This window comes from Dama dama, chromosome 25 (genome assembly GCF_033118175.1).
Source record: "Dama dama isolate Ldn47 chromosome 25, ASM3311817v1, whole genome shotgun sequence".
In the NCBI taxonomy this organism is placed as follows: Eukaryota; Metazoa; Chordata; class Mammalia; order Artiodactyla; family Cervidae; genus Dama; species Dama dama.
The window spans coordinates 42,464,445-42,490,547 of NC_083705.1; the positions used below are offsets into that span (position 1 = coordinate 42,464,445).

The window sequence follows — 26,103 nt, forward strand, 5'->3', positions numbered from 1 at the left end:
TCTCCTGCAGTGCAGGCAGATTCTTTTACCTCTGAGTCATCAGGGAGGCCCCGCAAACAAATTGATCTTGGCTTAATTAAATATTGTGATCTTTGTCATATTAGGAGTGACTTATTTAAGAGAGATCCAAAGGACGAAACTAAAATATTTACCTAGAAAAGGGCAGAGCATTCTTATCTTCTTCTAAGGTTTCCTTATGACTTACCTTCCCCACCCCACCCCCAACCACAGTAATTTTTTATGTACACATACAGTTTAGTAGCATCAAGTACATTTGCATTGTTGGGTGTACTTGTTTTAATTTTTATCTTCTTAGTTTAGGGTCAACAAATCATTCCACTTTGTGGTTGATTATATCAACCACTGTTTTTAGCTAGTTCTCCCATATTTGTATGATTTGTAAATAGCAGAATCCTTCCATATCTTTGCCTAACATGAAGATTAAAATAAATAATAGGACAAGCATAAAGACAATGGAGATTGAGACAAGTTGATAGCAAACCATTAATTGACATCCTCTGAGTAGGATTTTAAACAAATGCAGTTGACTATATGCCATTATCAATTGCGTTTGATTAAAACCCTACTCAGAGGATGTCAATTAATGGTTTGTTATCAACCTGTTTCAATCTCCTTTGTCTTTAGTCTGTTCTATTAATGCAGTTGACTATATTCCATTATCAATGGGGGCTTTCCTGGTGTCTCAGTCTTTAGTCTGCCTGCAATTCAGGAGACCAGGGTTTGATCCCTGGGTTGGGAAGATCCTCTGGAGAAGGAAAAGGGCAACCCATTCCAATATTCTTGCCTATGAACAGAGCCTAGTGGGCTATAGTCCACTGGGTCTCAAGAGTCAGACACAACTGAGTGACTAAACCACCACCACATTATCAATTCAAATAATTTCTGTCTGTAAGTTAGATCTCAAGACTTCCCTGGGAGTCCAGTAATTAAGATTCTGTACTTCCACTGCAGGGAGCATGGGTTCAATCCCTGGTGGGAGAAATAAGATCCCATATGCTGTGCTGTGTGGCAAAAAAAAAAAAGATAAGTCCCATCTTTATTCCAATCCTGTTTTCCCAACAACCTGTTCACACAAATATTTCACATGCACAGCCCCTGAAATACCCAAAACAAAATTCTCTAAACCAGTTCCCTCCCCTACCTATGCCATTTTCATCAACACCTCCCTATCTTGTCTTGGAGAATGAAAAGTGCTAAAGTCACTTTAACTCTCTCTTCCCTTCTTACCCTATATCCTGACTGGTATAAGCATTTTAGCTCAGAAATTTGTATGTCATGTCCCACACAGGTTGGGTAAACAAAAGAGTCTGCTCGTGTCTGAAAGTTATTGCCTGCTGATGGAGAAGGAGAGCCCCACAGCCCCGAAGGCTTTGTGGACCAGTATCTCAGCTGACCTGTAACACCTGGGCACACACAGCTGGGAAGTTCAAATTTAGTCCATTCTTTCTTCAAAATGTCTCACATTTGCCCTTTTACTTCCATTTTTGCAGCTATCATCTTAATCAATCAAGGGCGTTATCTCACACTTGGATTATTGTAACATCGTCTTAACTGCTACCCTTGCCTTTCCCCCAAGTTTGTCGTTGGTGGTGTCAGTGACTAATCTATTTCCCCACTGCTTTTGCATGAACCTGTAATTGTTTCCCATCACCAATGACAGTCAAACCTAAATTCTTTTGTCAATATTTCATTAAGGAAAAGAAATTATTTAGGCCCATCTTACCTGTTAAACTTATCTCTTACAAATTTTTCCAACAACCTCAATTCAATTTAAATTCACATATTCACTGCCTATCACCAACAGCATCAGATTTCTTATATTTGTTCTACTTCCAGAAGATCCCGGTGGTAGTAGCGAATTCAGAATTCCTTGAGTAGTTTGACAGTCTTGAGGACCTACTATGTGTTAGGCCCTACGCCAGCTTTCACAGCAGTCTTTCAAGTTAGCTAATATTTTTTCAATTTTTTAAATAAGAAAGCTGGAACATAATTAACTTGGTCAAAAAGAAAAATTGATCATTAAGTGAGGAGCTAAGCCTTCAGATCTCAGCCTAACTTCAGACAACATACTCTTTCTACTGCCTTTGTCCAATGTGAGTTTAGCTTATGCTGAACTCACAATATTTCTTTCCAAACTCCCAATTGGGCAATTAAAATTTTGCTATCATGTGATAATCCTTTGATTGTTCTTTGCTGGTTTCTGATTCTTACAATTTTATGTAGCTGCCTGCTTGTTTGTCTTCTGTCATCTGTCCAACTGTGCTAAGAACCTTTGACTGCAAAACCTGGATCCCTTATAGATCTTAGGTGTCACTCGTTTCTGTGGATATGACATCTCAATTTCTGAATTTTTGCCAAAGCATCATAGTACCTTTGGCCCACATGTGCTTTGTCACACTGTGTCCAAGTAATTGAATTTACATTAATGGCCTTTATTTTCTGCATTTGCCTTTACTCTTTTGCCCAGTTATTTAATAGCTTAATTTTTCAGTTCATAGATTATCATTTCAAAAAACCCCAATGCCTCCTTTAGCTTATGCTAGTCCAGGCTGTCCAACAGATTTTCCAAGAAAACTGATCACTTTAAATGAGAGATCTAGTTCCATAAATCTTCTAGTAATTATTTCCAAATCTATTCTTAACTTCTGAGCAGAGTAAATAGTGAGTTAAATTCTCATTAACCCAGATTTGGGCCTTAATAACAATATGACTAATATAATTTCATATAAAAGTATCTTTTAAAATTCCATTACATGCCCAGAATTCATGATGCTGACAGGTTTAGAAAACAAAGGTATGGTGTGTGATTCTGGCCCTCCAGAACAGTGCTACCCAATTATGTAGCCACTAGCCTCATGTGGTTATTTAAATTTTAATTAATGAGATATAAATAAAATTTAAACTTCAGTTCCTCAGCTGCACTAGCCACATTTCAGTGCTCAGTAGTGGAATATGGTTAATGGCTACACATAAGATAGCCCAGATATACAGCATTTCTACATTACAAAAAAAAAAAAAAAAAAACCTATTAGACAGCACTCCTCTAAAAGTTTATAAGTAGTTCTGTTGAAAAATATATGTTTCATGCAATTCATAACAACTGAATATATTATGGAGAAGGAAATGGCAACCCACTCCAGTATTCTTGCCTAGAGAATCCTGTGGACAGAGGAGCCCAATGGGCTGCTGTCCATGGGGTCGCACAGAGTTGGACACGACTGAAATGACTTAGCATGCATGCATGCATTGGAGAAGGAAATGGCAACCCACTCCAGTGTTCTTGCCTGGAGACTCCCAGGGACAGAGGAGCCTGGTGGGCTGTCATCTGTGGGGTCGCACAGAGTCAGCCACGACTGAAGCTACTTAGCAGCAGCAGCAGCAACAAATGATATATTAACTATAAGTTCTGGCAAATAAGAAGCTAATTTAGGGTTTTATTCAACATTTTATTCAACACCTGGTGCTTAATAAGTGCTCAGAAATGTTTAATGAGTGTGTGTAGAATAAAGATGGCAGCTCCTGTAGGGACACTCAGTTGTCTGCCACCACAATATTAAAAAAAAAAAAAATACTAAATATTTAAGCGACGTATGAGGAAGCAAGCTTTTCTATACACAAGAAATCTACATTTCATGAGTTCTGCCAAATTCTAAATGCAGATTTGTGGCAAATTGTTGACAATCCCTGTGCCCCTACTTGGACAGCTGTGAATGACATCTGCATCAAATCACCCAGGTGTTATTTATTTTCGAAATGTGCACTGATCCACTTCTAAGCCCAAAGGGTAGAAATGTCACCTTTGTTCGCTTCTCAAGAAAAATATTTTTAAGATCCAGCACTGACTGGGAAAGAAAAAGCTGTTCTTTGGGATCTTATCCATAATTCCCTCTTCATTTCAAGCTTTCTGACAGTCGTCACTTCTTGCCTCCATTCCTAGTTGTAATACAAACAGAAAAGCAATTCCATTGCTTCACCAGCCAACTGGCCTCTTTTCTGCCATAGAATTTAAATTGATTATTCAATTTGTGTTTATGAACTCTGTGGTTTTGTGATTACTTGTTCATATTTCAAGGACTGTGAGCTTCTTGGCACAATAGGACTGTTTGATTCAGTTTTATAATCCCATTTCCTGGGACAAGGTCCCATAGGAGATAACCATTAAGTTCGTTTGTTTATCAATAAATATTTTTAAATGGATAAACTAAACTAATATATGTGCTAATTATCAAATGTGTCTAAGATTAATATGTCTCCTTGCCTGAAATTAAGTCTAAGACAGTCATATTAATAATAAAACATAACTAATTAAAAACAAAACAACCTCTATGACTGACCTTTTTTCAAATTCCTCCTTAGTTCATTTCAGTTCAGTTGCTCAGTCATGTCCGACTCTTGGTGAACCCATGGACTGAAGCATGCCAGGCTTCCCTGCCCATCACCAACTCCTGCAGCTTACTCAAACTCATGTCCATTGAGTTGGTGCTGCCATCCAACCATCTCATCCTCTGTCGTTCTCTTTTCCTCCCACCTTCAATCTTTCCCAGCATCACAGTATTTTCCAATAAGTCAGTTCTTCACATCAGGTGGCCAAACTATTGGAGTTTCAGCTTCAACATCAGTCCTTCCAATGAATATTTAGGACTGATTTCGCTTAGGATGGACTAGCTGGATCCTCATGCTGTCCAACGGACTCTTAAGAGTCTTCTCCAACACCACAGTTCAAAAGCATCAATACTTCAGTGTTCAACTTTCTTTATAGTCCAACTCTCACATCCATACATGACTACTGGAAAAACCATAGCCTTGACTAGATGGACCTTTGTTGGCAAAGTAATGTCTCTGTCTTTTAATATGATGTCTAGGTTGGTCATAACTTTTCTTCCAAGGAGTAAGTGTCTTTTAATTTCACGGCTGCAGTCACCATCTGCAGTGGTTTTGGAGCCTCCAAAAATAAAGTCTCTCACTATTTCCATTGTTTCCCCATCTATTTGCCATGAACTGATGGGACCAGATGCCATGATCTTAGTTTTCTGAAAGTTGAGTTGTAAGCCAACTTTTTCACTCTCCTCTTTCACTTTCATCAAGAAGCTCTTTAGTTCCTCTTCACTTTCTGCCATAAGGGTGTTGTCATCTGCATATCTGAGGTAATTGATATTTCTCCTGGCAATCTTGATTCCAGCTTGTGCTTCCTCCAGCCCAGCATTTCTCATGATGTACTCTGCATATAAGTTAAATAAGCAGGGTGACAATATACAGCCTTGATGTACTCCTTTCCCGATTTGGAACCAGTCTGTTGTTCCATGTCTAGTTCTAACTGTTGCTTCTTGACCTGCATACAGATTTCTCAGGAGGCAGGTCAGGTCTGGTATTCCCATCTCTTTCAGAATTTTCAATAGTTTGTCATGGACCACACAGTCAAAGGCTTTGGCATATTCAATAAAACAGAAGCAGATGTTTTTCTGGAACTCTCTTGCTTTTTCAATGATCTAACGGATGTTGGCAATTTGACCTCTGCCTTTTCTAAATCCAGCTTGAACATCTGGAAGTTCATGGTTCATGTACTGTTGAAGCCTGCCTTGGAGAATTTTGACCATTACTTTGCTAGCGTGTGAGATGAGTGCAATTGTTTGGTAGTTTGAGCATTCTTTGGCATTGCCTTTCTTGGGGATTGGAATGAAAACTGACCTTTTCAAGTACTGGGACCACTGTTGAGTTTTCCAAATTTGCTGGCATATTGACTGCAGCACTTTCACAGCATCATCTTTTAGGATTTGAAATAGCTCAACTGAAATCCCATAACCTCCACTAGCTTTGTTCGTAGTGATGCTTCCTAAAGCCCACTTGACTTCACATTCCAAGATGTCTGGCTCTAGATGAGTGATCAGACCATTGTGATTATCTGGGTCATGAAGATCTTTTTTGTATATTTCTTCCATGTTTTCTTGCCACCTCTTCTTAATATCTTCTGCTTCCGTTAGATCCATACCACTTCTGCCCTTGATTGTGCCCATCTTTGCATGAAATGTTCCCTTGGTATCTCTGATTTTCTTGAAGTGATCTCTAGTCTTTCCCATTCTATTGTTTTCCTCTATTTCTTTCTTTCTTCCCCTTGTCCAGGGGATCTTCCCAACCCAGGCATCAAACCCAGGTCTCCCACATTGCAGGTGGATTCTTTACCAGCTGAGCCACAGGGGAAACCCATAATTGAAAGTTGCTCAGTCATGTCTGACTCTTTGCAACCCCACAGACTATAGAGTCAGTGGAATTCTCTAGGCCAGAATACTGGAGTGGGTAGCCTTTCCCTTCTCCAGGGTATCTTCCCGACCCAGGGATCAAACCCAGGTCTCCCACATTGCAGGCAGATTCTTTACCAGCTGAGCCACAAGGGAAGCCCAAGAATACTGGAATGGGTAGCCCATCCCTTCTCCAGCAGATCTTCCCAACCCAGGGATTGAACTGGGGTCTCCTACGTTGCAGGCAGATTCTTTACCAACTGAGCTATCAGGGAAGCCCAGATTCCTCCTAGCTCCATGCAAAATCAGACTATCTGACATATGTGTGCTGTGATCATGGGGCCTTTATAATGGAACTAGGTAGAAGATTCTGTTAGAATACCTAGAAACAAGCTGGGAAGCCTGAATATCATACATTTGAAGTGTCTATTTAGTTAACCTGAAGAATCATCTATACATAACAGGAAACCCCACATCCCCTGGAAATACATCTGCCCCACATAAAGCCAGAGAAAGGCTAGAGCAGAAGTTCTCAATGTATGGTCTGAAGACCCCTGGAAATCACCAAATCCTTTTCATGGACTCTACAGGATCAATGCTATCTACATAATACTACTAAGATGTTATTTGCCTTTTTTATTCTCATTCTCTCATGAATGTTCAGTGGAATTTTTCAGAGACCCCAAAATTATATGAAAAAGCTATTAAGTTATGCTTCCCTTTTCCAGATACATATCTATCTGTATGAGGCCATATTTCACCCCCCCCAAAAAAAGAATATGTCACCACAGATTGAATGTAGACCAAATAGGAGAATATAGCTGTTTTCTATTACCCCATACACTGAAGACATTTACAAAAATGTAAAACAGTGCTATGCTTCTCATTAAATTTTTTGTTTTAGCAAACATATTTTTCATAAAAGTGTTTTCCATGCAATATCCATGTAATAATTTACTATTGTCATTTTAAATGAATTAATACATCAAAATGTTCTCAGCTACTATCCACATTAGTGAAAACTATTTAGGATCTTCCAATATTTTTTTTTTTAAGTACAGTTGATTTACAATGTTGTATTGCTTTCAGGTATATGAGCTCAGTGATTCAGCTGTGTGTGTGTATATATATATATATTCTTTTCCAGATTCTTTTCTTTCATAGGTTATTGCAAAATGTGAAGCATAGTTCTCTGTGCTGTGCAGTAGGTCCTTGTTGGTTATCTGTTTTATCTATAGTGTGTGGTATGTATGTGTTAGTCCCAAACTCCTAGTTTATCCCTACTCACCCCTTTCCTCTTTGGTAACCATAAGTTTGTTCTCTATGTCTGTGAGTTTATTTCTGTTTTGTAAATAGGTTCATTTGTATATGTATATTTAGATTCCACATATATGTGATATCATATGACATTTGTCTCATTTGTCTTTCCCTGGCTTACTTCACTAAGTTTGATAACCTCTGTGTCCATCCATGTTGCTGCAAATGGCATTATTTCATTCTATTTTATGGTTGAGTAGTATTCCATTATATATATGTACCACATTTTTATCCATTATCCATTCATCTGTTGATGGACATTTAGGTTGCTTCCATGTCTTAGGTGTTGTAAATAGTGTTGCAATGAACATTTTTAGGTATGCAATGTAGTTTGAAATCAAAAGCTTGAGAATCTTTGTACTAGAATATGGTGAGTATAAGCAAAATTAATGGCCTCTAGATAATGATTAACTGAAGAAAGAAAAGAGCAAATTGAAACCTGTTTCTAAGTTTGACCAGAAAACTTTGCTTAAAATGCTGACCATTGTTATTTATCCGATCGACTAATTACCCATAGCTCTTTGGAGGTTGCATCTAAGTGTTTACTGTTTTCTCATAATCCAAACCATTTATTTGACAAACAGTTGCCAACTCTTTCCAGTTGCATACAAATTGTTTTATTTCATAAGATATTTAAAATGTCATACCTACAATGGTTTTCAATTACAATTCAGTTTTTTAATTGATTTTTACTGGAGTGCAGTTGATTTATAATGTAGTGTTATAATAAAGTGAATCAGTTTTACATATACATATATTCATTCTTTTTAAGATTCTTTTCCCACATAGATCATTACAGAGTACTGAGTAGAGATCCCTGTACCTTATAGTAGGTAATGACAATTCAATATTAATTTGAGAACATGGCATGTCTGTTGGCAACTTGGGCTGAGTGTGGTCACAGCATATGGTTGCTACTTGTGAGACTTGTTGCAACTGTGGGTTATTGCAAAGAGAAAGGATAGACTAGTGCCTAAATTAACCCTGACTATCTTTCCAATGGCTTATTAGTCTGTTTAGCTTCACAGGATGTACTTTTAGGTAAAATGGGCTATTAGGAACATTTATATTAAATTAATCCCTTTTATACAAGAATACAATGTTCATTTTAATAAAGACTGACTATTGAAGAGCATTGGTATTCATCTACATGTGCCTGTGTATGCATGTGTGTGCACGCACATGTATGTGCATGTTCTCAAATAGATATCTTTCAGACTCCTTCTTTTAATCAGTCTTATCTTAGGCTCAGAGAAAGTTTGTCACTGCTAATTGCTCTACACTAATCCATGTCCCAAGACTCCAGACTAAGTCAAACTGTTTGATGATGTACTTATCTGCTTCCTGAAGCTTGTCTTCTGGCTTGTCTACTGCTTAAAACCACTTTTTAAGTCTCATCACCTAAGTAAAAAATGTGCTATTATTTTGGTGAACCAACCTTGTCTTACCCGCCTTCAAAGACCACACTGACAGTTATGTGGTCTAATGACTGTCACCCAGTCAGACAGGGTGCGACCGGGAACTGCTGACTCTGTGAGAATATAGATTTCTCTGTCTCAGTTCCCCACTCAGTGAAGAGAAATACTTATCTGTTTGTCTGTTCATCTCCCAGAATTATGTAGCCTCTGAGATCCTCCTTATTAGCATGCTTTCTCCCCTTGTTTCCACCATTCTCATCTTTCGTCCCACCAAACCCTGCCTGCGCCTCAGGCAGTATTTCAGGATCACTCCAAGTGCACAATAATTTTTCTTGTCTGGACTTCTTATTTGGTGCTGGAAATGCACTGCCTGTAACAATCATTATACTACAAATTTTCAAAAAATGTGTTGTTCTTCCCCAAATAGCCTTGAGTTTCTCGAGAGTGGAGATTTCACCTTATTCATCTTTGATTATAGAATGCCTTGTAGCCTAAAAAGTACTCAGTACAGATGCAAAAGATGGACCCAGCATTTAATCCATACAGTCCATGTGCCAAGCACCGTGCTAAGTGTTTTGCAAAAATCATCTAATTTAATTCTTGAACTTGAGGCTCAAAATTAAGAAGGGACACATCCAAGATAGCACAGAAATCCAAGAGTAAGAACTGTTGTGGCTGGAAACTAGAGCTGTTTGGCTCTGAGCCAAACACCGTTATCTATTTCATCATACTCTCTCCCTTAGTAAATATTTCTTGATTAATAGTTCTTACTCCTCCTCATCTTTATCTTCCTCCTCTTCCTAATCAATGTCAATCAATATCATGATGTAAAATAAGTATATTTTCCTCTTAAAATGAAAATATATTTGTATAAGATTATGTTGCCTTCTTAGTATGGCTATCCTGGGGCAAGCAGGAATCCCATTCCCTCCACTAATACTATAGCAAAGTAATTTCAGATTGCTCTGAGGCGTCTTGGGAATTTCAAGGAGATGCATCCATAGGTTGGGATAGGAGAAATGAGTTTCTGACACCGCAGTCTCTACTAGAGTGATTTTAACTTATGTCTACTATTAACACAAATTTCATTTAAAAGAAAGTCTTTGACAGCTTTTAAAACTTTTAAAATCAGCTACAGCCCAGTCTCAGACCTTGGGTGCTGTGCTGTTACAGGCACCAGTCTCAGAAAGTGGTCAAAACATGGCCTAATCATCGCTAGGTGTCCCATGCTGTAGAGGTCAGGGGAAACACTGATCTAGGCAGGACTGCCCCAGAGCCAGCCATACAGCTGTGAAGGGCAAATTCACTTCACCAACTTTATAACTTGAAAGATGCTACAGAAATTGACATGCACCAAAATGTTTCTGCTTTAGATCAGCGATGGCCGTATCCGAATGCTTACCCACAGGGCCTGAAAGTGAAAGTCACTCAGTCATGTCTGACTCTTTGCAACCCCATGGACTATACAGTCCATGGAATTCTCCAGGCCAGTTTACTGGAGTGGGTAGCCTTTCCCTTCTCCAGGGGATCTTCCCAACCCAGGGACTGAACCCAGGTGTCCCACATTGCAGGCGGATTCTTTTCCAGTTGAGCCACAAGGGAAGCCCTTGAGGTATTACCCATATACCTGTTTGGAGAGGCTCTCTTCAGCCCTTAGATCACTCACTTTGTATTTCTCAACCTGAGAGACTTTATCTATAAGATCAACGTAATAATCATCCTTGTGCTCATGCTCAGTCGTGTCTTGACTCTGTGCAACCCTATGGACTGTAGCCCGCAAGGCTCCTCTGTCCATGGGATTCTCCAGGCAAGAATACCTGGAGTGGGTTGCCATTTCCTTCTCCAGGGGATCGTCCCGACCTGGGGATCTAACCCATGTCTCCTGCATTGCAGGTGGATTCTTTACCTGCTGAACCATCAGGAAAGACATAGCAGTCATATAAGGACTAAATTAGATAATTTATAGGAAGTCTCATGCGCCTTGCCTGAAACATGTTAATCCTTCAATAAAAGGTAGCCATAATTATCAATTTTACAAAGCAGGCCAAACTATATTGCTAAGTGATGGAAAATATAAATATAAAAAGTGAATCTCCAAAAATATACCCCAAACTCACTCCTCTTCGTCAGACTCAAAAGAGTTTAGGGTTCCAACTGATTCTGCTGAGATTGCCTGTAAACCGATAGGAGAGTTCATAGTTTCTGGTGTCCTTTCATTTGGTTCTGGGTGATGGCTGGTTTCTCCTTGGGCTTTCTTCATTCACACTGCAGAGCCTGCAGGACAAATCAGCTTAGCATCTTGTGCACACAACCAGCTGTTCCATGCGGGAAAACATAAACTCAGGCCCATCCCAATAAGGCTCATCATCCTACTAGTGTTTTAAGTTCTGCCATTAGTAAAAGAGTATCAGTCCTCATCTTCTACAGGACTCAGCTCCCCATGCCTGGGATCCTAAACCCCAGATTGTTTCCATCAGCCCCAGCCGCATACGAGCCTATGAAGCAGGATATTCAGTCCGAACTGAGCCCAGTCTTTTGTGGCAGCCATACCCTCCCTCACAGAGAGATGAGACCCTCTGCATGACATCACCACAAGACAAAACCTCTTTACTATCCTGCTTTATTCTCATGCATTACTAACGATTAGAATGGGCCAAAAGAGCATACCTAATTTCATAGTGAGAAAAGGCTGTATTTAGCTAAAATCCCCAAAGACTCATCAATTGTAGTACTAGAACTGTGTTTTTAAATTTTATTAGCTTCCAAAATCAAAAAAGAGGGGAGATTACATCATAAGGGAGGGATCTTGCTTTATTAGCTTCCAGAGTCAGAAAAAAGAAAAGGGAAATTATATCATACATAAGAAAAATCTCACACATTTTCTGCCTTGTATTTTCCTTTCATAACCTCTTTATTTAACTGCTGGGAAATTAAGGGGAAACTCACCATAACAAAAAACATTGACTCTAGTGACTTAATATTAAAATCTGTGGTTCTTCATCTTCAGGAAAATGAGAGCTTATACTTCTGCTTTCTTCAGGTCTGTGAAAGAAAAAGCGAAGCCGCTCAGTCGTGTCCAACTCGTAGCGACCCCATAGACTGCAGCCTCCCAGGCTCCTCCGTCCATGGGATTTTCCAGGCAAGAGTACTGGAGTGGGTTGCCATTTCCTTCTCCAGGGGATCTTCCCAAACCAGGGATCATACCCGGGTCTCCCGCATTGTAGACAGACGCTTTACCGTCTGAGCCACCAGGGGACAACAATTCCAAAGTTTTCATGTCCAGGACATGGAACACTTTTGGGAGGTAGAAGTAATATTTTGCTTTGTTTATTTTTGAGAAATGTTTAAAATGGGGGCGGGTGGGGGGAGGGAGCACACAGAAGGATACAACAAACACCAATGGATCCAAGACTTTTGTTACATTTGCTTGAAGTCTTTTTTAATATGTAAGGAGTAAACTGTGTACAGAAACTTGAAATCAGTCATCATTCCTCCTCAGGCCAATTTCCCACCATGGCTTCCCAAAGACAGTCTCCATCATGATTTCACTGTAATTCTCTGCCCACCAAGGTCAGTGCTGGTTTGTCCTGACTTGTGTGGCCAGTATCCCAAATTCCAGAAGACGGAGATGATAACTCCTCCAGTTAAGAGTCACCCACTGCTGCTCACTGGATCTTTCACCTCATATCCTGATGACCTGATCTGGTCACTCTAGGCTCTGTGTGTGTCAAGAACAGACACAGCCTACATGGCAAGCCCAAGCCTTCTGTTCCCTAGTTCCCATTTGGCCTCCTCAAGGTGAAAGCTTTCCCCAACAAAAGACATTTTAGATCAGTCTTGTTGTATTTAAGAGACACAACCCTGCAAGAGAATCCAGGAGGAGCATTTCAAGAGTTCTTGACCTCCATCTCATGAATTGCAAATAAAATGCCTCCTCTGGCTAGGGAGGTGATTTTAATGATCTAAGTATGCATGCCTGCATGCTAAGTCACTTCAGTCGTGACTGATTCTTTGTGACCCTATGCTTGGTAGCCTGCCAGGCTCCATAGTCCATGGGATTCTCCAGGCAAGAGTACTGGAGTGGGTTGCCATGCCCTCCTCCAGGGGAATTTTCCTAACCCAGGGACTGAACCTTTGTCTCTGGTGTCTCCTGCACTGGCAGGTGGGTTTTCTTTACCACTAGCACCACCTTGGAAGCCCCATCTAAGAATGAGCTATGCGTGCACGCTCAGTTGGCTTCAGTTGTGTCCGACTCTTTGCAATCTCTATGGACCCTCTGTCCATGGGATTCTCCAGGCAAGAGTACTGGAGTGGGTTGCCATGACCTCCTCCAGGGGATCTTCCCAACCCAAGGATCGAACCTGGATCTCCTGCATTACAGGCAGATTCTTTACCACTGAACTACCAGGGAAGCCTCCTATCTAAGTATAGTTATAGCAAATCATAGAGGCTCAGTGAAACTTCAGTTAATTTTTGTATCAGGTTTTCAGACTTTTCAAGGAAAGTCATAAATCTGAATAATTATGTGAAATCACTCTAGTATTTACATGTTCCCTTTTTTTTTAAGTTTTACATCTACAGAAAAGCTTAAGAAACACTACAGCAAGCAACTGTATTCCCTTCAGCTAGACTCACCCAGTTGTTAACTTTTTGTCATGTTTTATGTATATGTATGATACCTTCCATGTAACTCAGTCGGTAAAGCATCTGCTAGCAGTGCGGGAGAGCTGGGTTCAATTCCCGGGTCAGGAAGTTCCCCTGGAGAAGGAAATAGCAACTCACTCCAGTATTCTTGCCTGGAGAATCCCATGAACAGAGGAGCCTGGCAGGCTACAGTTCATGGGATTGCAAGAATCAGACATGACTTAGCACTATCCTTCTTTCTTTCTATGTATATGTATAAATAATTTCCTGAACTAACAAAAATAAGTTATGCAAATCATGACAATTCATCTCTGGAAATTTAACCATGTATCTCCTAAGAATAAGCTCCTTTTCCATTTTTAACTATAATGCCTTTATCAATTGGAGAAATGAAAATTTCTCTAATTACCCCTGCATTATTTTATAAATTTTTGCTCAAATCAGGATCCAATTAAGATTTACATATTGCATTTCATTGTTATGTCTCTTTGGTATTTTTAATCTAGAAGAGTTCTCCTACCATCTTTTTTTTTTAATTTTTATTGGAGGATAGTTGCTTTACAATGTTGTTATTTTCTGAACACTCTTGGACATAAATTGCAGCAAGATCTTTTTTGACTCACCTCCTTGAGTAATGAAAATAAAAACAAAAATAAACAAATGGGACCTAATTAAACCTAAAAGCTTTTACACAGCAAAAGAAACTGTAACCAAGATAAGACAATCCTCTGAATGGGAGAAAATATATGCAAATGATAAGGGGTTAATTTCCAAAATAGACAAACAGCTCATCCAGCTTAATATCAGGAGCTTCCCCAGAGGCTCAGTAGTAAAGACTCCGCCTGTAATGTGGGATACCAGGGTTCAATCCCTGGGTCAGGAAGATCCCCTGGAGGAGGCCAAACCCATTCCAGTACTCTTGCCTAGAAAATCCCATGGAACGAGGAGCCTGGCAGGCTACAGTCCATAGGGTCATAGGACATGACTGAAGTGACTTAGCATGCACACATGTACAGCTCAATATCAAAAATACAAACAACCCAATCCAAAAAATGGGTGGAAGACCTAAATAGGTACTTCTCCAAAGACATACAGATGGCTAAGAGGCACATGAGAAGATCCTGCTGTGTTTTTTTTAACTATTGTTAATTGTTAGAAATAAATATGATTTATATGAATTTGTGTATGTGTGTGTACACACCCACACACTCACCCATAGGCAACAAACGCAGATCCACAGGTCAGCTTCATACTGTGTGTGTGTGGGCAGGGTGTATCTCTGCACCCAGGTGTAGTCTGTCAAAGGTCCCACTTCCAAAAGCAGAGTCAATATGGTCTGTCTTGGCCCATATTATGGGCCTCCCTGGTGGCTCAGTGGTTAAGAATCTGCATGCAAGGCAGGAGACCCAGATTTGATCCCTGGGTTAGGAAGATCCCCTGGAGAAGGAAATGATAACCCACTCCAGTATTCTTGCCTGGGAAATCCCATGGACAGAGGAGCCTGGCGGGCTCCATGGGTTGCCAAGAGTCAGACACATCTGAGCAACTAACACTGGCCCATGTTAGTGCATTCACTTATCAGGGATGGAAAGATAAAAGAAGGAAATGGAATTCCTTTTCTCACTGCTATTAATGGAAGGTCTTAGCACTGCCTCTGTGCTAAACTCTGAGGAGGAGTTGGATGAGAGACACTTGGAAGAAGAATCTAGTTACAAATGCCCGTGGCTGGGCTCCACCCTAAACCTACTCAATCTGGAAATGCACTTATTTTAAAAACATCTCCAGCTATTAGTCTAAATATTAAATTATGAGGACTACTATTCTAAAGACCCACAGATAAATTAAGAATTGGGACCTAGCACTGGCAAATTCTAGTGAAACCAAACCATAAAATGTTATCACTGAGACAATAAATCCTCTTGAAGCCCAGAGGGAAGATCAGAGAAGGCTTCATGGGGGGAGGTGGATTCTGAGTGGAGTTTGATGATGATATGGGTTAACCAATGGAGAAGGAGGGGGAAACCTACAGAAATGAGAGAAGCAGATGTTCTGCTATGTGACGTCCTGCAGGTTTGGCAAAGAGGATGGAGAGTTTCTTCTCATCCGTGGTGAGGGGTTTCCATTTTTGTTTTTTTTCTGAAGGATTGGAAAGCCACTGAAGGGCTTTAAGCAACCATGATCCAGTGGATCAAAGGAAGAGCATGCTCGACAGAAGAGAGGATTGAAGGCAGAGCAATTCCATAAGAGGCCACTGCAGCTACAGAGGCAGGAAGTGAGGGAGGCAACGCACTGGGGCAGGAGCCGAAGTGCTCAGGATAGGGAAGCATCAGGATGTTCCGGGGAGGTGTGGACCTGGGAGTCAGAGAAAGGAGGCTAAGGCTGTTTCTGGGCTCTCGATTCAGTCTCCTGGGAATTGGCGACTGTGATGCCTGTTGGACATTTAGGTGATAACGTTCCTTAGCTGGTTACCTGGCCAGGAGAGCGGTGGTGAGAGCCTCAGACCCAGGGGAGGCGATGCAGTGAACTCAGAATGGGGTGAGGAGATGGCTGTGGATCAGACAGAGGGCGTGGCTGGATTTGCCTGTTAAAGAAAGCAAGTGGTTAACCCATTTGAATGGGTGGAACCAACCACAGGGGATGCGGGTTTTATTGCCACTCTGGGTCCTTTGCCAACATCCTCTCTCCAGTGGTCTCCCAAGTGGAGGACCCTCCAGAGGAGGGTTCAAGACAGTTTGTTGAAGATGAAGAGAAATTGTTACATACGCTATATTTTTTTAAAAAATCTCATCTTTTTCACATTTGTTTACATTTCATGATGGATAAAGTATATTCCCAAAGTAATGTAGATGGATGGATGGATGGATAGATGGATCGATCGATTGATCGATAGATAGATATCACTAACAAATACCAGATATTAGGAGCACATGCTCAAATCTATATTTTTTGCTACCTACAACAGTGAAAAATCTTGAATGACTACTTTTCTGCATGACAAAACTCAGGAAAGGACTCAAAAAGGAGATGAGGGAATACATGTGAGGGTCTTGCAGGCCCACTGCTCAGAGATCATTGGCTTCTTTCAAACAATTCTGCCCACTGATAGAACCCCAAGTGACAGAAAACTTGGAAGGTATTCAAGTCTCCTGCCTTTTCCTGTTTCGAACAGATGTTTAGAATCTTAGACACTCAGTGTTGGGAAAATCTTTGAGGTTGATTAACTTGTTTTCTGCTTTCCTGAGAAGCGAAAAGAAAAGGGCAGGTTTGAGAAGAAAGTTGGGGTCTGAGGGGGAAAGAGGAGAAGAAAGTAGAGAAAAGCCACCCTTTCTTCACACATTAACCTGGAACTAGTCCTGAATCTTGCAGGTTATATTGTTTCTCTGCTTCTCTGACTTGTGTGCAGGCGTTTTGGTGGGTGGGGAGGAAGGGTGGGGTTGAGGGTTAGCTGTTAAAGTCAAGGAAAATAAGTAGAACCTGTTTCTTGACTTGCTTGCTAGGTGATCCACTCTCATCCTAACTGCCAGTGTGTCTGGGAGTAAGAGTGGTTTCTGACGGCAGGCGATGAACTCACTCCAGGAATACCCACCTTTGACGACCTGTGATCATACGTCACTGGCTCAGAGACAGAACTCCTGATGCCCAGGCATATGTTGTCAGCAGGGCAGCCCCGAGCTTTGAATTCATTTGTGCTTCATCTTGTGCTCCTCAGCGTGGAGCAGAGCGAGGCTCGGGCTCTCCTGCCAAAGGCACTTGGGTGCTGAGCAAGCAGAAGGTAGAAGCCTGTGCCATCTGTCTTCACACTATACCCAGACCCTCCTGGGAAGGGAAGCCTGGGGATTGTACCAAAGCCCAGCTTCAGGCCAAATCATTTGCACTCCCAAACACGTTCTGACTTGTGTCCTGAGTAAATCTCAAGAGGCTTTAACAGGCACAGCAGAGTCAACGCAGTCACCAGAACCAGAATACCTCTCCTTGAGACGCAGCGGGACTGGCCCTTTGGCTTTATGTCACTCATTCCCCTCAGAACTAGACTGTGGAGTTCATCATTTTTTTATTTATTTTTAATTGGAGGATAATTGCTTTATAATGTTGCATTGGCTTCTATTGTGAAAAGTGAAAGTGTTAGTCATTTGGTCATGTATGATTCTTTGCAATACCATGGACTGTACCTCTGTCCATGGGATTCTCCAGGCAAGAATACTGGAGTGGGTTGCCATTTCCTTCTCCAGAGAATCTTCCTGACCCAGGGATTGAACCCAGGTCTCCTGCATTGCAAGCAGATTCTTTACTGTCTGAGTCATTTTTATTAATTCCACACAAAAACATGAATCAGTCATAACTATATATATATATGCCCTCTCTCTTGAGCCTCCCACCCTCTTCCCATCCCACCCTTCTAGGTCTTCACAGAGTATCAGGCTGGGCTCCCTATGTTAAATAGCAGACTCCCACTACCTATCTATTGTACACATGTTAGTGTATATATGTCAATGCTATTCTCTCAATTTGTCCTAACCTTTCTTTCCCCCGCTGTGTCCATAAGTCCATTCTCTATGTCTGCGTCTCTATTCTTTCCCTGCAAGTAAGTTCATCAGTATTATTTTTCTAGATGCCATAAACATGCACTAATATATGATGTATCATTTTTTAAACTGAGGGACAATAAGAGTCATAATTGCTAAAGTGTAACAACAATAATACACACAGCATTTTAATTTAGGGGACTTCCCTGGTGGCTCAGTGGGAAAGAATCCGCCTGCCAATACAGGAAACACGGGCTCCATCCCTGGGTTGGGGAGGTCCCCTGGAGAAGGAAATGATAACCCACTCCAGTCTTCTTGCCTGGGAAATCCCATGGACAGAGGAGCCTGGCAGGCTAGAGTTCATGGGGTCTCAAAAGAGTCGGACATGACTTAGCAACCAAACAACAACATAAACATTTTAATTTAGAATCAGAAAAGCAAGCTTGCTCACAGGCTATACGTATAAACAGGCCAGTGCTATAGGCGGTAATTACCAAATGGAGATAGGGTAAGGTTGCTCAGCCTGGGGTAGAGGTGAGGATGGGATGAGATAGGGATAGTAGAAGAATGTGCCTGGATTAAAAGGACAGAAATTCTGATATCCTAACTAGGTACTGCTACTGCTACTGCTGCTGCTGCTAAGTCACTTCAGTCGTGTGCAACTCTGGGCGACCCCATAGATGGCAGCCCACCAGGCTCCTCTGTCCCTGGGATTCTCCAGGCAAGAGTAGTGGAGTGGGTTACCATTTCCGTCTCCGAACTAGGTACTGCTACTAGAAGTAATGAGTTGAGAAAGCTGAATTCCTCCATTCTCATCACATTACCTCCCAACTCACTAATTTTCCTCCTGCAGTATTTTATTTCCTTGTGTTGCACAACAAAATTGCCTAGGATGGGGAAGAAAAAGCCTGGTATTCAAGTGCACAAAGAATGAGCTATTCATTGAATCCTTCATCATTTGCTTATAATTGTTCTTGCTAGGGGAGGAGCAGAGCTCTAAACATTTATTATAACATCCAGAAGTACTGAGGTGTTAGCTATGATTCTGTAGCAGATGTAATGTAAGATCAAACATATGATTTAAGAAATGTTTAAATGATTATAATTTATGGAAAGCTTTAGGGAGTAGGTACTGAAATAAGGAAAAATAGGCATTCAAATACAAACCCCATGTTGCATTACTGACTTCTATTTTTTTAGTTTAGTTTTATTAATTTATTTATTTTTAATAGAAGGATAATTGCTTACAGTATTGTGCTGGTTTCTGCCAAACATCAACATGTCATTATTGGTTTCTTAAAAAAAAAGAAAATTGTACAACGAATTCTTTCCAACTCTACCTTCTGTTAATGCCATCTCAAGAAGGACTATATGTGAAGAAAAATAGGCCCCTCTTATCTTGTATTCTTTCCTCTAAATGAAGAGGAAAAATACTACTGCTATATGATGTCTTGAAAGCCTCATATTAATTTTCTGGTTCAGAAAATTAGTTACATATACCAAGAGCATATCGTAAAAGAGGTTTACACCAAAAACAGTGGTTTTTGCTTTTGCACTTATTGATTATAAACTACATAAGATAGAAGGGGGAAAAGGGAGAAGTAAACAAAATTTTTATCATTATTATGTTATTATTGGCAAATAATAATATATTCTTGCACATATTTTCCTTTATAGTTCAGTTCAGTTCAGTCGCTCAGTCGTGTCCGACTCTTTGCGACCCCATGAATCGCAGCACGCCAGGCCTCCCTGTCCATCACCAACTCCCGGAGTTTACCCAAACTCATGCCTATTGAGTCAGTGATGCCATCCAGCCATCTCATCCTCTGTCTTCCCCTTCTCCTCCTGCCCCCAATCCCTCCCAGCATCATGGTCTTTTCCAACGAGTCAACTCTTCGCATGAGGTGGCCAAAGTATTGGAGTTTCAGCTTCAGCATCAGTCCTTCCAATGAACACCCAGGACTGATCTCCTTTAGGATGGACTGGTTGGATCTCCTTGCAGTCCAAGGGACTCTCAAGAGTCTTCTCCAACACCACAGGACTTTATAAAAATAGGGGAAAATTGAGTGTTTGTTATTACATAATGATAAGATCATCTCAAATAAGATAAATTTGAGTAAGTATCTATACTTCCCTTAATTTCAGGAAGAAATCATCATGTTACTAAACTGGCTTCATGGCTTTTTAGCATTAAATCTTCAAACCTATTCAGACACTATCAGCAAGCACAGTTACCCTCCAAATCCAACGAACATTCAATTTTTAAAATATAATCTTTCTAAATTTGTGTATTTCTCCTCATTTTGGAAAGCTAAATTTATGTCTACCCCTCAGAGGTAGATATTGTTACACATCTTTTCCTGAGATAAATGCATTGAAAAAACATCTGCCCCAAGAAGCCATCCTCAGCCTCTAATAAATTAATTCATTTCACAATATTTATAAAGTGCCTTCTGCGTGACAGACACTGTACCAGAAGCTTGGATTCAAAGACAAAGAAGCCACAGTCCACCCTCAAAGAGAAACAGATTCCAACAACTAAAAGCTCTGAAGACAAAGGAAAGCAGGCCGCGTTCTTTGATCTTTAGGGACTGAGGTTAGGACGTGGTCAATCTACACTGGCCTTTGAAGCACCAGCAGGAATGAACCAGGTAAACGAAAAGAAAGGGAGTATCTTCCAAGAAGACAGGGCACTTTCTGGGTCATGGCAGATTTTGTTTTGTTTTGGGTATCAGGAAGAAGTTGTTGGGGAGAGGAAACATAAGACTGACTTTTAAAAGTTAACGTTTGGGGGGACTTCTCAGGTGGTCCAGCGATTCAAGACTCTGTGCTTCCAAGGCAGGGGACTTAGGTCTGATCCCTGGTCAGGGAACTAAGATCCCACATGCCATGCAGTGCAGCCCAAAATAAATAAATTAATTAAAAAGTTAACATTTTTCTCCTCTTTCTCTCCTTCATAACCATCCAATAAAATCCAGGGATGGTCAAGGTGCTCCCTGGTGCCAGGGTCCAGCCTCCTTCCACCTCTGGCTCTGCCATTGCTAGGGCATTAATAAGCCCTAGTTATCAATGAACTTGAACTGCTTAGGCCTGCTCAGCCTTCTGGGAGAAAAAAAGCATCACAGGCCCAACTTAAGAGCACTAGGCAGAAGCTCTACAGATCTCTTCCACCTCGATCCCACTTGGCCCGAACTCAGTCACATGGCCACAGCTAGTGTCAAGAGGGGCCGGAAAATATCCTATTTGGTGTAGTTGTATGCCTTGCTGAAAAGCAAGAATGCTCTTCCTATAGAACAGGTGTTGGCAAATTTTTTCTGCAAAGGGCCAAATAGTAAGTATTTCAGACCACACACAGTCTTTGTCAGGGCTTCCCTGATGACTCAGATGGTAAAGAATCTGTCTGCAATGCAGGAGACCGGTGTTCCATCCCTGGGTGGGGGAGATCCCCTGGAGAAGGAAATGGCAACCCACTCCAGTATTCTTGCCTAGAGAATTCCACGGACAGAGGAGCCTGGCGGGCTACAGTCCATAGGGTCGCAAAGAGTCGGACATGACTGAGAAACTATCAGTCACTCCATCACAGTCTTGGTCACGTATTGTTGTTGTTGTTCTTCTTCTTTTTTGTTTTTCTTACAACTCTTTAAAAATGTGAAACCCATTCTTAGTTTGAGGCTCTGTAAAACAGGTCATAAGTCAGATTGGGCACACAAAGTGTGTCAAGCCTATGGAAGAAAAGAAAATTATTTAAGAAGAAAAGTGCCCAATCCCAGCATGAACTCTACAAGATTGTAAACCACTTGGAGGAAGAGATTTGCCTCATTCACCTTTAGAGGCTAGCACAGTGCTTGGTCTGCAGAGTAGATGCTTAATGTGAATGAGTGATGAATGAATGAATGAATAGATGGAAGATAGGGGAGATTAATAGTTACCATTTCTTTTTTTTTTTGGTAAGGTTATAGTGTATTGAAAATGAAAATTAAGGAGTAGTAGAGGAGTACTAGAGGACTTTAAAAGAAACAAGAGAAAAAGAAAAATAGAAAAAGAGAAAAAGGAAAGAAAAAAAAGAAAAAAAAAAGAAAGAAAAAAAAAATTTTTTTTCCCTAATTAAAAAAATCGTAAAAATCTATGAAAATGAAAGTTAAGAAGTAATGGGGGAGTAATAGGGAATTTTAAAGGAAAATAATAGAGAAAAAATAAAAAAGAAAAAATAAAAAAATAAAAAATTTTTTTCTTCTTACTTAAAAAAAAAAAAGTAAAACTATATCTAGGAATTTCTCTGGAGCTGTTGCGGTCAGTGTGGGTTCGGCTCAGTTTCAGATAGCTCCTCGTTCCAGCTTACACTTCTCGATGTCTACAGGCCCCTTCCGGTGTAGTCGGTGTTTTCTACAGGGATTTTAATCTGTTGCACCAGTCCCTTCTGAAGCGGTTCCCTTTGTTTATTTGGCTTCTGTTTGCTGGTCTCTTCAGAGCCTCATTTCCGCCCTGACACAGGCGGGCGGAGGTGGACTCTTATTCAGGTAGTTAGTTCCGTCGCTCTGCGGGGAGGGGCTGGCGCTGCCGGGAGGGGCTGACGCTGCTCTCTCCGTCTGCGCTGCTCAGGCTCCCGGCTGCTCTATATGGAGCGCGCCCCGCGCTACGCGAGGTTCCAGCCCTCGGGTGTTCCACAAAAGCGCGGAATGAAAAGCTGCGCCTGCTCTCTGTGCCTTCCCCGTCAGAGCGGTCCAGGCAGCCAGGGGCTTGGTGGGCGCACTCTCCCCAGGTGTGGCGCGCCCACTCCCTTCCGCGGACCCAGTCTCAGTTTCCGCCGGCGCCAGTCGGGTGCGCGCGCCTTCTGCCCTCCGCGTCCCCAGCCCCAGTCCCGCCCGCGCCGGTCGGGTGCCTGCGCCCTGTGTCTCGCCGCGACCTTCCCCTCCCCCCTGCCTCCTGCCTCCGGCAGGGCTTGGCCGGCCCGCAGCCTGCGAGCTCTTCTCTGGACTTTCTCGGTCTCTTTGTTCTGCGAACGGCCGGCAGTGTGTTCGGGCCGGTTAATTTTCTCTCTCTCTTTTGGTCTCCCACAGTTCAAGTTGGCAACTCACAGAAGCTCCCTCTGATTGTCCTCAGGGCACTCAGGCCCGGACCCTACCCCAAGCAATGCCGCCTAAGACTCCCTTCCCGGGACGGATCTCCGTCCTTAGCTCTTTTGTCTCAGTTTTTATCTTGTATATTTTGTCCTACCTCCTTTCGAAGACAATGGGCTGCTTTTCTGGGCGCCTGATGACCTCAGCTAGCGATCAGAAGTTGTTTTGTGAAGTTTGCTCTGCGTTCAGTTATTCTTTTGATGAATTTGTAGGAGAGAAAGTGGTCTCCCTGTCCTACTCCTACGCCATGTTGAAAATAGCGTTACCATTTCTTATAACCCCACTTTGTGCCAATGATAGTCTCTTAACATAGATTGTCATTTGAAGACCCCATTTTCTCCAGAGTTTGAGAAACACTCTAGCCAAGAGCAGACGAGTGAATCCACTGGGTTTTCCACCTGCTTCACCCCCTTAGGTTACTAGAGTCAAGCAGCCCACTTTACCTCCCAACCACAGATGCAATTGGGTTCCAAATATGGCACAGGATAGAGAGGACCTCCCTAATCACAGCTCCCCATCCTCGACCTCCTCTGCAGGTGGACAACCTGGGAGTGCAAGGAGGTTACGAGACCAAAGGCCTTCCAGGTTCCTCCCTTTGACAGCCAGGGGCGCAGCAGGAGAGCCTGACTCAGTTTCACCCTTTTAAATATCACATGCTTGGTGGGAATGTCAGCAGAAGCCTTCAGGCTGAGTAGACACTTTTTAGTTCCCCTCTTCCTCTTCCTTCTTACTCAATATCCTGAGGGCATAAGAGGACTTTTCTTGTCTAAGTCAGCCTGGTGGGGCGGGGTGGGGGGAAGCGTGGATCACTCCACCGTTCCCCTGGACGTCTCCTTGCCAGGGCTCAGAAAGTGCCACAGGGCTTGGACTCTCCATCCTGAGCAGACACGACAGCCCAAAGTGAGGAGTGGTCCAGTCCCTGGCCCCTGGAAGACCTCCTCAATGAGACAACCCTCCCACTTCATTCTGCAGGAGTCAGGTAACAGCTCTGCCCAGGTTTCCTCTTTCAAATCAACATGGGATTTTTTTTTTTTTTTCTTTTTTTTCAGCAGGAAAATGTACCGCCTCCAAATTCTGGCAGCACAGATTGTGCTGACTGGAATCATTGACAGAAAGGCATGTTTTGTTGGCAAACAGCAGAAGAGGTGGACATCAGACACCACAGCTCAATTTCATTGTAGCCAGAGGGTGATAAGCAGATAAAAACACATGTGTCATTTGCTCTAGATGGGGCTTCTCACACATGGCTGGTCCAACGTCTGCTGTTGCTAGCATTAAATAAAGTCTTGCAACAAAACCGGAACCATGGTCCTAATTGAGCACAGATGATTGATTTCAGTCTTGGCTCCTGACAAGCCTAGTTTTACCCTTTTGATGAAAAGGAGCAAATTTCATTTTTTTCCCCAAAGTTTAAGAGCTGACAGGAAATTCATGTGAAATTCCTACACAGACTAGAGAAAGAGGGCTATGCTACCATCAACCCTGCCTTCTCAGAAGGAATTCTAGCAAAGTGGGACCAATGACAATGGCTACAAGTCATCTGAGGAAATCCAAAATTTAGTTGGTGCCTTTGGCCCTCTTGTATGAATTGGGGTCTCTCATGAAAATATTACAGTGTCTTTTGCCCACCCTCCCCCTTTTCCCCCTTTTAACTAAACTTACAATGAGGTAATTATAATTAAAATAGACCTCTTACTCTGCCTCCTACCAACTGCATTACTCTGGTTCAGCCACTTAACCTCTCTGTGCCTCAGTTTCCTCCACTAAAACAATGAGAATAATAATAGTACTTACCTCCTAGGTTTGTTGTGAGTATAAAATTATACATACTTATTGGGTATTAATATTAACAGTAATAAATATTATTAGAGATCATTAATATTTGCCACTTTTAATATTTTGACATTAGAGATTATTCTGTGTAGAAACATAGATGGGTTTATGAACATAAGGCAAAATCATGCCTTTGCTTTCATGTACAGGCTGAGAGATTGTTGGGAATGATTTTAGGTTGATCGAAACATTCATATACAAGGCAGGACACAAACTTTAGATATTCTGATGCTCCTAGAAATTAATGATAAATGAGGGGCAGGAGGACTAGATGGTTCCTTTCAATAAAACTATATCTTTTAAAATGCTCAATTAAAGATGATCATGAATATCAAAGGAATTGTAGTGTAAATTCATGGAACACACTGGAGAAGTTAGGCTTCTGTTTCAAACAGAAATGTCTGGGAAGGACTCCATTTATCTTGGGAAATTATTTTAAAAATTCAAATCCATGCTTTCTGCGTGTTATTTCCATCCGTTTAACTACCAGCTCACTTCAAAGGCTTCCCAGCTCCTGTAGGAATCCAGAGGCCCCTTCTCTGGACTCAGCGTTTAGTAAAGGCTGTTTGGGGGGGAAATTCTAAAAGCTCCGGCAGTCTCATTGAGTAGTCACACCGCCACCTAGTGGCGCAAAGGCCAAATAAGTGCAAGCGATTGCCTTGAAGCTTGTTCTCGCCTCGTTACGCTAGCTGCTCAGTCGCGTCTGACTCTGTGTGACCCCATGGACTGTAGCCCACCGGGCTCCTCTGTCTATGGGGATTCTCCAGGCAAGAATACTGGAGTGGGTTGCCATGCCCTCCTCCAGGGGCAGGACCCAGGGATCGAACCCAGGCCTCCCTCATGGCAAGCGGATTCTTTACCGCTGAGCCACCAGGGAAGCCCTCTAGCCTTACTGTCCCTTAAAAATCATGTTTTCTTTCTACTATTGGAATCCCATGTTAATGAGAGAAGTGGGGTGGGGTGAGGGAGAAAAAGAGAAGCGGAGAAAATCAGAGGA

The 26,103-nt window shown here is 41.8% G+C and overlaps 1 protein-coding gene across 2 annotated transcripts in view; it reads left to right on the plus strand.

The window, feature by feature from the left end:
• FYB1 (FYN binding protein 1) overlaps window positions 1-26,103 on the plus strand; it is a 165,339-nt gene that overhangs the window by 27,415 nt on the left and 111,821 nt on the right. Inside the window, exon 1 of one of the 2 annotated variants that reach the window (XM_061129900.1) lies at window positions 24,100-24,252. The exons of the other annotated variant lie outside the window; for it this stretch is intronic. The gene's annotated coding sequence lies outside the window, so the exon portion shown is untranslated. Of the gene's footprint in view, window positions 1-24,099; window positions 24,253-26,103 lie in introns of those variants that run through there. 2 annotated transcript variants of the gene reach the window in all.